Below are 13,622 nucleotides of genomic sequence, written 5' to 3'. Positions count from 1 at the left end.
TCCCTCTTAGGAGGGCAGCTCAGATGCAGCTGGGTCTCAGCGAGCGTCCAAGGCTGACGGCGGGGCAAGCTGTCATCCCAGCCCTGGCTGCTTGGTCGATGCGTCCTTGTTAATGCTGACATCCTTGCCTCCCTCCTGACGCCAGGCCGGGGAGAGACTCTCTGTGCTCTGAGAGTGAAGGGGAAAATCACCTATGAGTGAGTCAACAGCCCAGCTGCAACAGACTCCCTGAATTCATGTCAGACCCAAGGAGATAACCCAAAAGGAGCCCCTCGGGGAGGGCTAGGGAGCTCAGAGCTGCTGCAGATATACTCCCAGCTACACCTTCCCAGTCCCTGCCTCTTCATCTGTAACAGGAAGTGCCTGGCTTAGATGCTGTTCAAGTGTCTTGATGAGGGCAGTTGGCATCTGAATGGGACAGTTCTTTGTGTGCGAGTGGTCTCGCAAAGTGCAGGATGTTAAGCATCCTTGGCCCTCACCCCCAACCCAAAACACCCACAACCATTTCCACGTGGCTCCAAGGAGGGTATTGTGGCCCCCAGCTGAGAACGGCTAGGCGATGACTAATAATCTCCACTACTGTATATGGAAGACCTCTTATGTGCCGGCCTTGTGCCAAGCATTATCCCATTTCTACTTCGTAACAATCCATATCACAGATGAGAAAAGTGAGGCCCAGAAAGCTTAAGCAGCAGCCAGGTAGGGTTGGAGCCAAGACGCCGGTCCTAGCCAGCCCAATTCTGTGGCCCATCCCGTTCACCTGTGCACTCATGGAGGTGATGCCACACGTGGGCTGTGACCCCAGATTCCTGAGTCAAGCCTGAGTGAGAGGTTGATATTGTCCACCCTTCCCGTGTCGCCATGAGTGGAGCATGCTGCCCTATGCCATTGACATTTGGTTTGCCTCGGCTCACGGAATGAGAATGGACAGGACATGAATGTGCTTGTGCGATTTGCTTTGGCTTCTTGTGCTCCGGTGACATACCACGAGAAGCACATACCCTGAGTGACGACTGCTGCCCCTTTAGCCTGGGGCCCAGAACAAGCACATGTTGGGGAGACTGAGCCCTGCCCAGGCTCACTGGCCTGTGGACTGAAGCAGCTGCTCAACCCAGCCCAGCTGGATTAGATCAGTCAATCCACACTCAACCTGCAGACCCATGTGCGTGAGCTTACATACTTATTGCCATAAGCCACCGTGTTTGTGACAGTTTATTATGCAGCATTACTGCAGCAATAGCTGACTGATACAACTGTCCTGGGTCCCAGGACCGGCTTGACCACTTACTAACTGCCAGGGCTTGGGCAGGTGGTTTTGCCTCAGTAGATCTTTTGTTTCCCCACTGGTATAACGGTACAGTAATAGTACTGACCTGTCTGTTATGAGGATTGAAGGTGATCACGCTCTCAGAGTACCTGGTATATAGAAAGTATTTAGTAAATGTTAGTTATTCATTGCTACCGTCAGCACCACTATTACTATTATTGTTAACTGTGCCCCCTTGGGATCCAGTAGGGAGCCCTCACCTCTACTTTCAAGGATTCTGACAGTCTGGAGTTAATGAATGGGAGGGGACTTAGCCCTTCATGGGGGTGGCCCCAGAGCACCTTGCCCTGGTCCCAGAGGCGCCCCCTGCCCCTGACTCACACTCGCCAGGGCCCACTCACCCTCAACGAGCATCTAGAATGGACTGCTTGGCACCAGATGACCAAGTGCCTCACAGGGAGGCCCGGATGGGTTAAAGCGACCCAAAGTCCACAGGAAACCCAAAGCCAGCCTTGCCTCTCCTGACAAAGGTTCACCCTCCTTCAGCCCAGGATTTATTATGTAACCAACACTTTTAGCAACAAGCCGGAGCCCGGCAGCAGGGTCCATCCCCTAGTTTGAGAGTGTGAGCGTGTTTGCGTCTGTGCGTCTTTCAGTGTGTATGTGTCTGTCTGTCTGTGTGCTTTATTGTGTATGTTGCTGTATGGATCTGTGTGTCTCTTGCAGTGTGTATGTCTGTTTCAGCGTGAGTGTGTTCCAGCATCTGTGTATGTGTGTCTGTTTTTCAGTGTGTATGTAAATGAGTGTGGCTGTGTTTCAGTGTGAGGACAGTTGTGTTTCGCCATCTTGGACAGGCTGGTCACACACCTGACCTCAGGTGATCCACCCGCCTCAGCCTCCCACAGTGCTGGGATTATAGTGAGCCACTGCGCTCGGCCCTTCCTTCCTTTTTAAGGTCGACTAACATTCCACTGTAGGTACACACCATATTTTGTTATCCATTCATCAGTTGATGGACATGTGGGTTGTTTTCACTTTCGTGCTATTGTGAATAATGCTGCTGTGAACATTTCATGTACAAGGTTTTTACAGACATGTGTTTTCATTTCTCTCGGGCATTCTCTAGGAGTGACATTGCTGAGTCACATGGTTACTCTGTGCTTAACCTTCTGAGGAACTTTCAGACTGTTTCCAAAGTGGCTACACCACTTAACATTCCCACCAGCAATGCATGAAGGTTCCAACTGCTCCACATCCTGCCCTTGGTTTTGTTTGTTTGGTTTTGGCTTTCACTCTTTGATTATAGCCATCCTCGAAGATGTGAAGTCTTATTGTGGTTTGATTTGCATTTCCCTTATGGCTAATGATGTTGAGAGTTTTTCCCCCGTGCTATTGGCCATCTGCATATCTTCTTTGGAGAAACGTCTGCTCAGATGCTTTGCCATTTTTAATTGGGTCATTTGCCTTTTTATTACCAAATTCCAAGATGAAGCGGGACTACTCATCAGGAGGGGTTTAAAACGGAATGCCGGAAATCACGGCTTCTCAAGGTTGTCTCCTGTCTCTGGGGGAGACTCAGTCTTCGTGTCCCAGAGGCAACCCCACTGTGAGTCCCTCCAGCCTTTCATCCCGTAGTCCCACTCCACTCCATCTCTAGGGAAAACGTCATTCCATCTCCCTAGGAAGTCGCTTCCAGGCAACCCCAAGACCTTTCCTTTACAGAATCAAGCGCTATTTAAAGTGTTTTTCTAGGCAAGATCTGCTCTTGCTCCAAACATCCGCTGCTGTTGCCTTGTACATATGCGGGAATAGCTAAAGTCAGCTCCTTGGAAATGGAACAAAATGCTTTTTCCTCCAGTCACTACACAAAATGACTTCTACTTTTCCACTTCCTAGTCAGACTTCTGACTCTGAACTCTACCCACCCGCTGGACTCCTCCGAGGAGGTCTTCCAGGCACCTCACCCCATCTCCTCCTACTCCTTCCCCTCCACTCCCTATTTCTTGACCCCAGCCCTTCCCCACCCTAGGTCCCAGTCACCCTAACCAGACACCCAGGCGCCACTCAGACCCCTCCCTCTTGCTCCCTGTCACGGCTAATCAGTCATCGACTCCCATAATTGTTCCTCTGAAATAGCACTGCTCAGGCTTCATCAGCTGGCACCTGGACAATCGAGACAGCTGGCTTTCCCAAGCTAAAATCCTTTCCAAAGCACCCTCCACCCAGGAGCAAGTGTCTCTCCTGCTCAAAACCCTGCAGCGACTCCTTACTGCCCAGACCAAAATCCCATCTTCCCAGGCTGGTGGGATGAGACCCTTCCATGAATCAGTTCTTTCATTTACTGATTCATACTGTGGAACAAAAGACAGGACTTTGAGACAAGCCAAGCAGGTGACCAGTGGTACAGTAGGGGCCTGTGGGGGACAATGGAAGCCAAGAGGAGGGGACCAAATCCAGGAGAAGGTGGTCACCCAGTACCCACCCCAACTCCAGCCATTTAAATTCTCTCCAGTTCCCAGAATGCACCACGCTCCTTCCTGTCTGGGGAACTCCGCAAACCCACTGAAAACTCTTCTCCTGTCGCCCTTTTGGCAAACTCCTTCGAGCCTTCACGACCCGGTTGAACTGTCTTGTCCTCTGGAAAGCCTCCCCCCAATGCAGAATTGATTCTGTCAGTCCTGCCTTTGAGCCCCACAGCCTAGCAGAGACCTCATTACAATGTTGATCTCATCCAGTTATTGTTTTTTTGGTTTTGTTTGTTTGTTTGTTGGAGACAGAGTCTTGCTCTGTCACCCAGGCTGGAGTGCAATTGCGCGATCTTGGCTCACTGCAACCTCTGTCTCCTGGGTTCAAACAATTCACCTGCCTCAGCCTCCCGAGTAGGTGGGATTACAGGCATGCACTACCACATCTGGCTAATTTTTGTATTTTTAGTAGAGATGGGGTTTCACAATGTTGGCCAGGCTGGTCTCAAACTCCTGATCTCAAGTGATCTGTCTGCCTCGGCCTCCCAAAGTGCTAGGATTACAGGTATGAGCCACCACACTTGGCTCATTCAGTTGTTTTAACTATGATGATTTTTATGGAAAATGAAATGCCATGTTGGTTTTACTTTCTGCTGGTACAGACACATCAGGGAACCACAAGTGCCTCTCCCCCAACTCCCTGCACCTCCCACCTCCACCAAGGAGGAAGCAATGTTTCCCATCTAAGCCTTTGGCATGTGCTAACTCTGGTTCTCAAGCAGGGCTGATTTTTTTTTTTTTTTTGAGACGGAGTCTCGCTCTGTCGCCCAGGCTGGAGTGCAGTGGCGCGATCTCGGCTCACTGCAAGCTCCGCCTCCCGGGTTCCCGCCATTCTCCTGGCTCAGCCTCCCGAGTAGCTGAGACTACAGGCGCCCACAACCGCGCCCAGCTAATTTTTTGTGTTTTTAGTAGAGACGGGGTTTCACCGTGGTCTCGATCTCCTGACGTTGTGATCTGCCCGCCTCAGCCTCCCAAAGTGCTGGGATTACAGGTGTGAGCCACCGTGCCCGGCTTTTTTTTTCTTTTGAGATGGAGTCTCACCCTGTCTCCCAGGCTGGAGTGCAGTGGCACAATTTCGGCTCACTGCAACCTCTGCCTCCCGGGTTCAAGCGATTCTCCTGCCTCAGCCTCCCAAGTAGCTGGGATTACAGGTGCCCGCCACCACGCCTGGCTAATTTTTTGTATATTTAGTAGAGATGGGGTTTCACCATGTTGACCAGGCTGGTCTCGAACTCCTGACCCCATGATCTGCCCACCTCAGCCTCCCAAAGTGCTGGGATTACAGGTGTGAGCCACCGTGTGGGGCTGATTTTGGCACACACACACACACACACACCCCCTAAGGACATTCGTCAAAGTCTGGACACACTTTTGATTGTCACAGCTGGGTGGGGGTGGGGGTGCTATGCACATATAGTGGGTAGAGGCCAAGGAAGCTGCTAAAAGTCTACAATGTGCAGGACAGCCCTCACAACCAACAATTATCCAGCCCAAAACAGAACAGTGCTAAGGTTGAGAAACTGTCCAATCTCTAGGTAGAAATACAGTTGTGTGTGTGTGTTTCAGCATTACAGGGCATTCCCAGGCCTAGGTGGGCTCTGGAGACGGCCCATGCTCAGGTTTTTATGCCGGGAAGGTGCAGGTGCATGGAGGACATTGGCCAGTTGGGCTGTGAGGAGGAGCTGTAGGCAGGGGCTTGCAGAGATGAAGGGAGCCCTGGGTCTGGCTGAATCCCTGGATGGCTCATGGGGCCTGTGGGCCCCTCAAGGGGAGGAGACCTACCCTCCCTTGAAGCCAAGCTGGGAGATGGTGGTGCCTTCCAGGAGGGTAAGTGGGCACCTCGCTGCCTTCCACCTCTGAAGGGCCAGGTGGTGCCCAGGATATTGTTTTTGGCATCTTCCTGGGCACATGTGGAGACTCTGTTTCCCAGGGCCCTTTGCAGGTAGGTGTGGCCACATGACAGGTTCCAGCCAATGGAGTGTGATAGGAAGTAATGTCACCACTCCGGGCCTGGCCATGGAATTCTCGCACCACCTGGGCTCTCTCCTTCCCAGTAGTATCCTAGCTGAGCCAGAGGACGCTGAAGGTCTACAGGGCAGCAGAGCCACAGACAGAGGGAGCCTATGCACTTGAGCGACTATGCAGCCTCCCCGGCCTGCCTTCACATCTGGTTGGACTGTGACATGAAATAGATGTGAAATAGATCTTCATCGTGTAGAGCCCTGGGCCTTCCGGGTTTACTTGTTACAGCAACTAAGTTTATTTAACTAATACTGGTGGGTCAGCAGGAACGTCCAAGGTGAAAGACAAAATTCCCCTTCATTTGTTCAGGGCTGTTCAAGTCCTAAGATCCAGGGTTGATCCTGAATTATTCCACCCTCCTCGCCCACCCCATTCTCCATTAGACTCTTTTGTAGTTTTTGCCAAGCTTTGCAAGTGGGGCCTTGAGTAGGGCTTAATTTGATCCTTAAAAGTAAAGGGATTTCTTCCACCCTGAGAGTTGTGTAATAGTTTGTACCAATTACAAAATTTGTGTTATTTTTCTTGATGGATGTGAGCCCCTTGAGGGGAGGGCCTGGGCCTGATTAGTAGATGTCACAAAGGCCCAGCAGTGGGCTGGGTAGGCAGCAATCTTGAGGAACTGTTTGTGGAAATCTCTGAGTATGTGATGTCCCTGATTGGCCAGCTCATTCTGCCTTTATCATTTTTGGTTTGGTTTTTTTTTTGAGACCCAGTCTCACTCTGTTGCCCAGGCTGGAATATAGTGGTGCACTCACAGCTCACTGTAGCCTTCACCTCCTAGGCTCAAGCACTTCTCCCAACTCATCTGGGACTACAGGCATGCACCACCATGCCTGGCTAATATTCTTATATTTTTGTAGAGATGGGGGGCCTCGCTGTGATGCCCAGGCTGGTCTCGAACTCCTGAGCTCAAGTGATCTGACCACCTTGGCCTCCCAAAGTGCTGGAATTACAGGCATGAGCCACCGCGCCCTGTCTTCCTTTGTTTGTGTTGATTAGGAATATATTCACTTGCAAAAAAAAAAAAAAAAAGAAAGAAAAAAACCCAGAAAATCCAATCAACAGAGACTTAAATAGGTGTTTTGTTGTGTGTGTGGTTTTTTTTGTTTTTTCATGGAACACAAGCTAGAAGCAGGCAGTTGCTAGCATGAGGGAACTTGACTCTGCCATCTCTATATTGATCTTTTTATTGTCATGCTTCGGCCTCACAGGCACAAGATGGCTGCCATAGCTCTAATCATCACACTGGGGTTCGAGGCAAGCAAAGGTGAGAGAAATGTCTAGGGCCATGCTAACTGTATCTGTCTCTTTGTCAGGGCAGCAAAAGCTATTCCAGAAATCCCCCCAGCAGACTTCCACTTTAAGAATGATTGGCCTGAGTTGGGTCAAACGGCTAGTACAAGAGGCTGGAAGTTAAAATAGTCATAATCGGCTTAGAACACTAATTCACAAATGAATCTTTTTATTTTATTTTATTTTATTTCATTTCATTTTATTTTAAACACAAAGGGAATAGGTATTAGGAAAGCAACCAATAGTGTCTGCCTTGATTTCCAGTCCTGTATCTGGGGCTTCTGCCAAAAGCCCTTTCTCCTTGGGCCAAGAGGGCCACCTCAGGCCCATCTTCTCAAGGCTGCCACACCTGGTTTTCCCCATACCCGAGACTACGTGAGGATAAAACAGCAGAGGAGCCACGAGTCTGTTGCCCACCCTCCCACCTTGCCTGCTGCCCTGTCCTGGTGCTTCTCAGGAAGCCTTTGGGGCACCCACCACACCCCGTTCCCATGCCTTTTCCCAGTAGATACCACTCAGTCACTCTGATGAAGCTGGACTCTGTCCCCAAGAGATGGAAAGTGAGTCACTCTCCCAGCAGAGGCACAGGGTCAGTGTGTTCTGCAGAATAAACACAGTATTCCTACTTACTCTCATCTGAGAAGCTGCCACATCTCCCTAAACCCCTGGCCTTCCCACCTGATCTGAAAATAACCACTAATACTCCACATCTCCTTAAACCCCTGGCCTTCCCACATGATCTGAAAATAACCACTAATACTCCACATCTCCTTAAACCCTTGGCCTTCCCACATAATCTGAAAATAACCACTGATACTCATATATAGAATCCAGAATTCCAAGGAAATTGAATTAAAAATAGCCAGAGGAAGAAGGACGTGCTCCAGGCAGACGACATTTAGCCAAACATGGGAAGAAAGGATGAGCCTGGGGACAGGGTAATAGTAGCCAACATGTGCCAAGTGCCTACTGTGCGGCAGGTACCGAATGGAGTGCCTGCTGTGCGGCAGGTACCGAATGGAGTGCCTGCTGTGCGGCAGGTACCGAATGGAGTGCCTGCTGTGCGGCAGGTACCGAATGGAGTGCCTGCTGTGCGGCAGGTACCGAATGGAGTGCCTGCTGTGCGGCAGGTACCGAATGGAGTGCCTGCTGTGCGGCAGGTACCGAATGGAGTGCCTGGCAGGCATTGTATTACAGGTCCTTCAAGTCAGCCAGAGGAGGTGAGCACTGTTCCCACTCTCATTCCGCAGAGAGTGAAACAGGCTCAGAGGGGTAACGCCTAGAGTAGCATCCAGAATGTGAGCTCTGGTCAGATAGGGTTTGTTTCTCAGTTTAGTCATTTTCTAGGTTAATGTTTTTAGGTCTCAGTTTCCTCATCTATAAAACGGGAAAGATAGTAGCAGCTACTTCATAGACTCATTGGGAAAACTTTATATGAGTCATATATGTAAAATACTCAAAACCAGATCTGGCACGAAATAAGCCCTGGATGTATGTGTGCACATATGATACCCATTTTACAGATGAGGGAATGAAAAACTGCAGATAACTATGAATTTGCCCAAGGTCACAAAACCAGTAAAAGGTACAGCTGGCCGGGTGCGGTGGCTCACGCCTGTCATCCCAGCACTTTGGGAGGCTGAGGCAGGTGGATCACCTGAGGTCAGGAGTTTGAGACCAGCCTGGCCAACATAGTGAAACCCCCTCTCTACTAATAAAAAAATTAGCCAGGCATGGTGGTATATAACTGTAATCCCAGCTACTCAGGAGGCTAAGGCAGGAGAATTGCTTGAACCCAAGAGGCTGATGTTGCAGTGAGCCGAGATCGTGCTCCAGTCTGGGCGACAAGAGTGAAACTCCGTCTCAAAACAAAACAAAACAAAAGGTAGAGCTGGGGCTCACAGCCACGTCCCTCTAACACCAGCATCCACTCTCTAAACCACCCACCGGTCAGCCTGACCCCAGGAGGGACAGGCCACTGGGTTAATGGGCAGGAGAACAGGTTCTGTACGCACCACGCAGTGCAGTGGATCCTCTTGGGTACCACAGGCAAAGCCAACAATGAGAGCTGTTTCCCTTGCCCCGAGTGCCGTCTCACTTTGACCTGTCAACATACCACCCATTCTTGAGGGCTGGGAGAGAAGCCCCCACCCCTGACTTCTGGGTGGTGGAGTCCCGGCTGCAGAGCCCTCCTATGGCCCCGTTCATCAGTCCTGAGAACTCATAACGTTGAGGAGAACAAGCAGCACAGCCTTTGAGAATGTGCACACCACCCCCACCCTGTACAGGTCCAGAAACATCTCACAGGCAAGCAGCCTAGGTCTGCCTGTAGCAAACCAGGAGCAGGCAGAGATGCAGATGGCACTGAGTTGAGGTGTCCAGCTACTAACATCACAGACAGAAAAGCCTCCCGTTGGACAAACATAGTATTGCCTAAAACGAATGGAACCTGAATCTGAGTAAGAACTAGACCCAATCAGCAAACTGCAGAAAATACAGGAGACAGAGGAGCATATGAACCACCACCGCAGAGGTGCCACCAGCACAAATCCAGACTGCCAGAGACCTTCCAGGGAGACCAGCTGGCTTCCTCAGCAAATAAATGGCAATGAATCAACGAGAAAGGAATCAGGAGCCTGTAGACTAAATGAGACACATCAGTATCAATCAGTTACAACAATGCTGGGCCTTATCTGGATCCCAATTCAATTATATGTATTACATATTATATACGTGTCTGTATAGATACTGTGTATGTGTACACACACGTGCCAATTGGAAAAATGTGATTCTCCAGTGAGCTACTTGATGAACTTAAAGAACTATAGTTTATTTATTTGCTTGAGACAGGGCCTGGCTTTGTCGCCCAGGCTGGAGTGCAATTTGGGCTCACTGCAACCTCTGCCTCTGACTCAAGGGATCCTCCCACCTCAGCCTCCCAAGTGCTGGGACCACAGGTGCCTGCCACCATGCCTCGCTAATTTTTGCATTTTTTGCAGAGACAGGGTTTCATCATGTGCCCAGTCTGGTCTCAAGCTCCTGGGCACAAGTGAGCCACCTGCCTCAGCCTCCCAGAGTGTTGGGATTACAGGTGTGAGCCACTGCACCCAGCCTATTACTTAAAAAAAAAAAGAAAAAAAAGTCAAGCATGGTGGCTCACACCTGTAATCCCAGCACTTTGGGATGTTGAGGCAGGAGAATCACTACAGCCCAGGAGTTTTCAGTGAGCCACAATCGTGTCACTACATTCCAGCCTGGGTGACACGGTGAGACCCTGTCTCCGAAAAGAAAAAGAAGGCCAGGCATAGTGGCTCATGCCTGTAATCCCAGCACTTTTGGAGGCCGAGGCAGGTGGATCACTTGAGGTCAGGTGTTCGAGAACAGCCTGGCCAATATGGTTAAACCCCATCTCTACTAAAAATACAAAAATTTAGCCGGGCATGGTGGCGGGCGTCTGCAATCCCAGCTACTCGGGAAGCTGAGGCAGGAGAATTGCTTGAACCTGGGAGGCAGAGGTTGCAGTGAGCCAAGATCACACCATTGCACTCCAGTCTGGGAAAAAGAGAGTGAAACTCCATCTCAAAAAACAAAAAAAAAGAAAAAAGAAAATTTAAACAAGATTATTTATATTTCAATAGCTTAGTTATATGGATGAATTGTATAGTGGTGGAGTCTAGGATTTTAGTGCACCTGTCACCGCAGTAGTGTACATCGTACCCAATACGTAGTATTTTTATCCCTCACCTTCCTCCCCATTCCACCTTCTGAGTCTCCAAAAGGCCATTATGCCATTCCATATGCCTTTGGACACTTATATCTTACCTCCCATCATAAGCAAAAACATTATGTTATTTGGTTTCCCTTTCCTGAGTTACTTCACTTAGAATAATGGCCTCCAGCTCCATCCAAGTTGCTGTAAAAGACATTCTTTCTTTCTTTTTTATGGCTGAGTAGTATTCCATGGTGTATATACACCACATTTTCTTTTTGCATTCATTGGTGGACGAGTCCTTAGGTTGGCTTCATAACTTTCCAATTATGAATTGTGCTGAGATAAACATACCTGTGCAGGCATCTTTTCTGATTTTTTTTTTTTTTTTTTTTTTTTTTGGAGACAGGGTCTTGCTCGGTCACCTAGGCTGGAGTGTAGTGGTGTGATTTTGGCTCACTGCAACCTCCTCCTCCCAGGTTAAAGTAATTCTCCTGCCTCAGCCTCCCGAGTAACTGGGACTACAGGCACATGCCACCACGCTGGCTAATTTTTGTATATTTATTAGAGATGGGGTTTCATCATGTTGTCCAAGCTGGTATCGAACTCCTGACCTCAAATGATCTGCCCACCTCAGCCTCCCAAAGTGCTGGGATTACAGGCATGAGCCACCGCGCCCAGCCCCAGGTATCTTTTTGATATAATGACTTCTTTTCTTTTGGGCAGGTACCCAATAATGGGGTTGCTGGATTAAATAATAGATCTACTTTTAGCTCTGTTTGTTTTTGAGGTGGAGTTTTGCTCTTGTTGCCCAGGCTGGAGCACCATGGCATGCTCTCAGCTCACCGCAACCTCTGCATCCCAGGTTCAAGCAGTTCTCCTACCTCAGCCTCCCAAGTAGCTGGGATTACAGGCATGTGCCACCACGCCCAGCTAATTTTTTGTATTTTTAGTAGAGATGGGGTTTCTCCATGGTGGTCAGGCTGATCTCAAACTCAAGACCTCAGGTGATCCACCCACTTCGGCCTCCCAAAGTGCTGGGATTAGAGGTGTGAGCCACCACACCTGGCCTTACTTTTAGTTCAAGGATTCTCCATACTTGTTTCCATACAGGTTGTATTAATTTGCATTCCCACAGGTTGTATTAATTTGCATTGCATTTAATACAATGGGATTGTATTAAGTCCCATTCTCAGTGTATTAGCATTCCCTTTCCCCCACATCCACGCCAGCATCTATTGTTTTTGACTTCTTAATAATGACCATTCTCGCTGGGGTAAGGTGGTGTCTCATTGTGGTTTTAATTTGCATTTCCCAGATTATGAGTGATGTTGAACATTTTTTCATGTTTCTTGGCCAGTAAGACTTTTTTTTCTTTTTAACAGCAGTTTTAGGTTCACCGAAAAATTGAGAGGAAGACACAGAGAGTTCTCATACACCCCCTCCCCTACAAACACTCATGTATATCCTCCCCCATTATCAGCAAACTCCACCAGATGGTACATTTGTTATAATTCATGAAGCTACATTGACATATCATTATCTCCCAGAGTCTACAGTTTTACATTAGGGTTCACTCTCGGTGTTGTACATTCTGTAGGTTTGGACAAACGTCTAATGACATGCATCCACCACTGTACTATCATACAGAGTAGTTTCATGGCCCTGAGAGTCCCCTGTGCCCTGCCTGTTCATCCCTCCCTCTCCCCTAACCCCTGGCTATCATCAATCCTTTCACTGCCTCTACAGTTTTACCTTTTCAGTATGCCATATAGTTGGAACCAAACAGTATGTAGCCTTTTCAGACTGGCATCTTTCATTCGGTAATGTGTGTTCAAGGTTCCTCCACGTCTGGTCATGCTTGATAGCTCTTTTTTTTTTTTTTTTTTTTTTCTTTGAGACAGAGTCTCGCTCTGTCGCCCAGCAGACTGGAGTGCAGTGGTTAACCGCAACCTCTGCCTCCCGGGTTCAAACGATTCTCCTGCCTCAGCCTCCCGAGTAGCTAGGATTACAGGCACGACTCACCACACCTGGCTAATTTTCCATTTTTAGTAGAGACGGGGTTTCTCCATGTTGGTCAGGCTGGTCTCGAACTCCCGACCTCAGGTGATCCACCCACCTCAGCCTCCCAAAGTGCTGGGATTACAGGAGTGAGCCACCGTCTTTTTCTTTCTTGTTTTTGAGATGGAGTTTCACTCTTGTCTAGGCTGGAGTACAATGGCATGATCTTGACTCACTGCAATGTCTGCCTCCTGGGTTCAAGCATTTCTCCTGCCTCAGCCTCCTGAGTAGCTGGGATTACAGGCATGCACCACCACACCCAACTAATTTTGTATTTTTAGTAGAGACAGGGTTTACAGGGTTTACTAGGATTACAGGCATGAGCCACTACACCTAGTCAGTTGTAATTTTTTAAATGAATTTTTCAATGAATTCTCATTCATTGCTATTGAGAATGCAAGATGATACAGCCACTTTGGAAGACAATTTGACAGTTTCTTACAAAACTAAACATAGTCTAACCATACAATCCAGCAATTGTGTCCCTTGGTATTTACCCAAGTGAGTTAAATACTTTTGTCCACATGTTGGTCAGGCTGGCCTCGAACTCCCGACCTCAGGTGGTCTGCCCGCCTCGGCCTCCCAAAGTCCTGAGATTACAGGCGTGAGCCACTGTGCCCGGCCCAGCTCATTTCTTTTTAGCATTGAATAATACTGCACTGGCCTGGATGTACCACAGTTTATTTATCCATTCCCCTACTGAAGGACATCTTGGTTGCTTGCAAGTTTTGGCAATTATGAATAA

The sequence above is a fragment of the Macaca thibetana genome, chromosome 16 (genome assembly GCF_024542745.1).
Source record: "Macaca thibetana thibetana isolate TM-01 chromosome 16, ASM2454274v1, whole genome shotgun sequence".
NCBI lineage: Eukaryota > Metazoa > Chordata > Mammalia > Primates > Cercopithecidae > Macaca > Macaca thibetana.
This window is presented reverse-complemented; position numbering follows the sequence as displayed.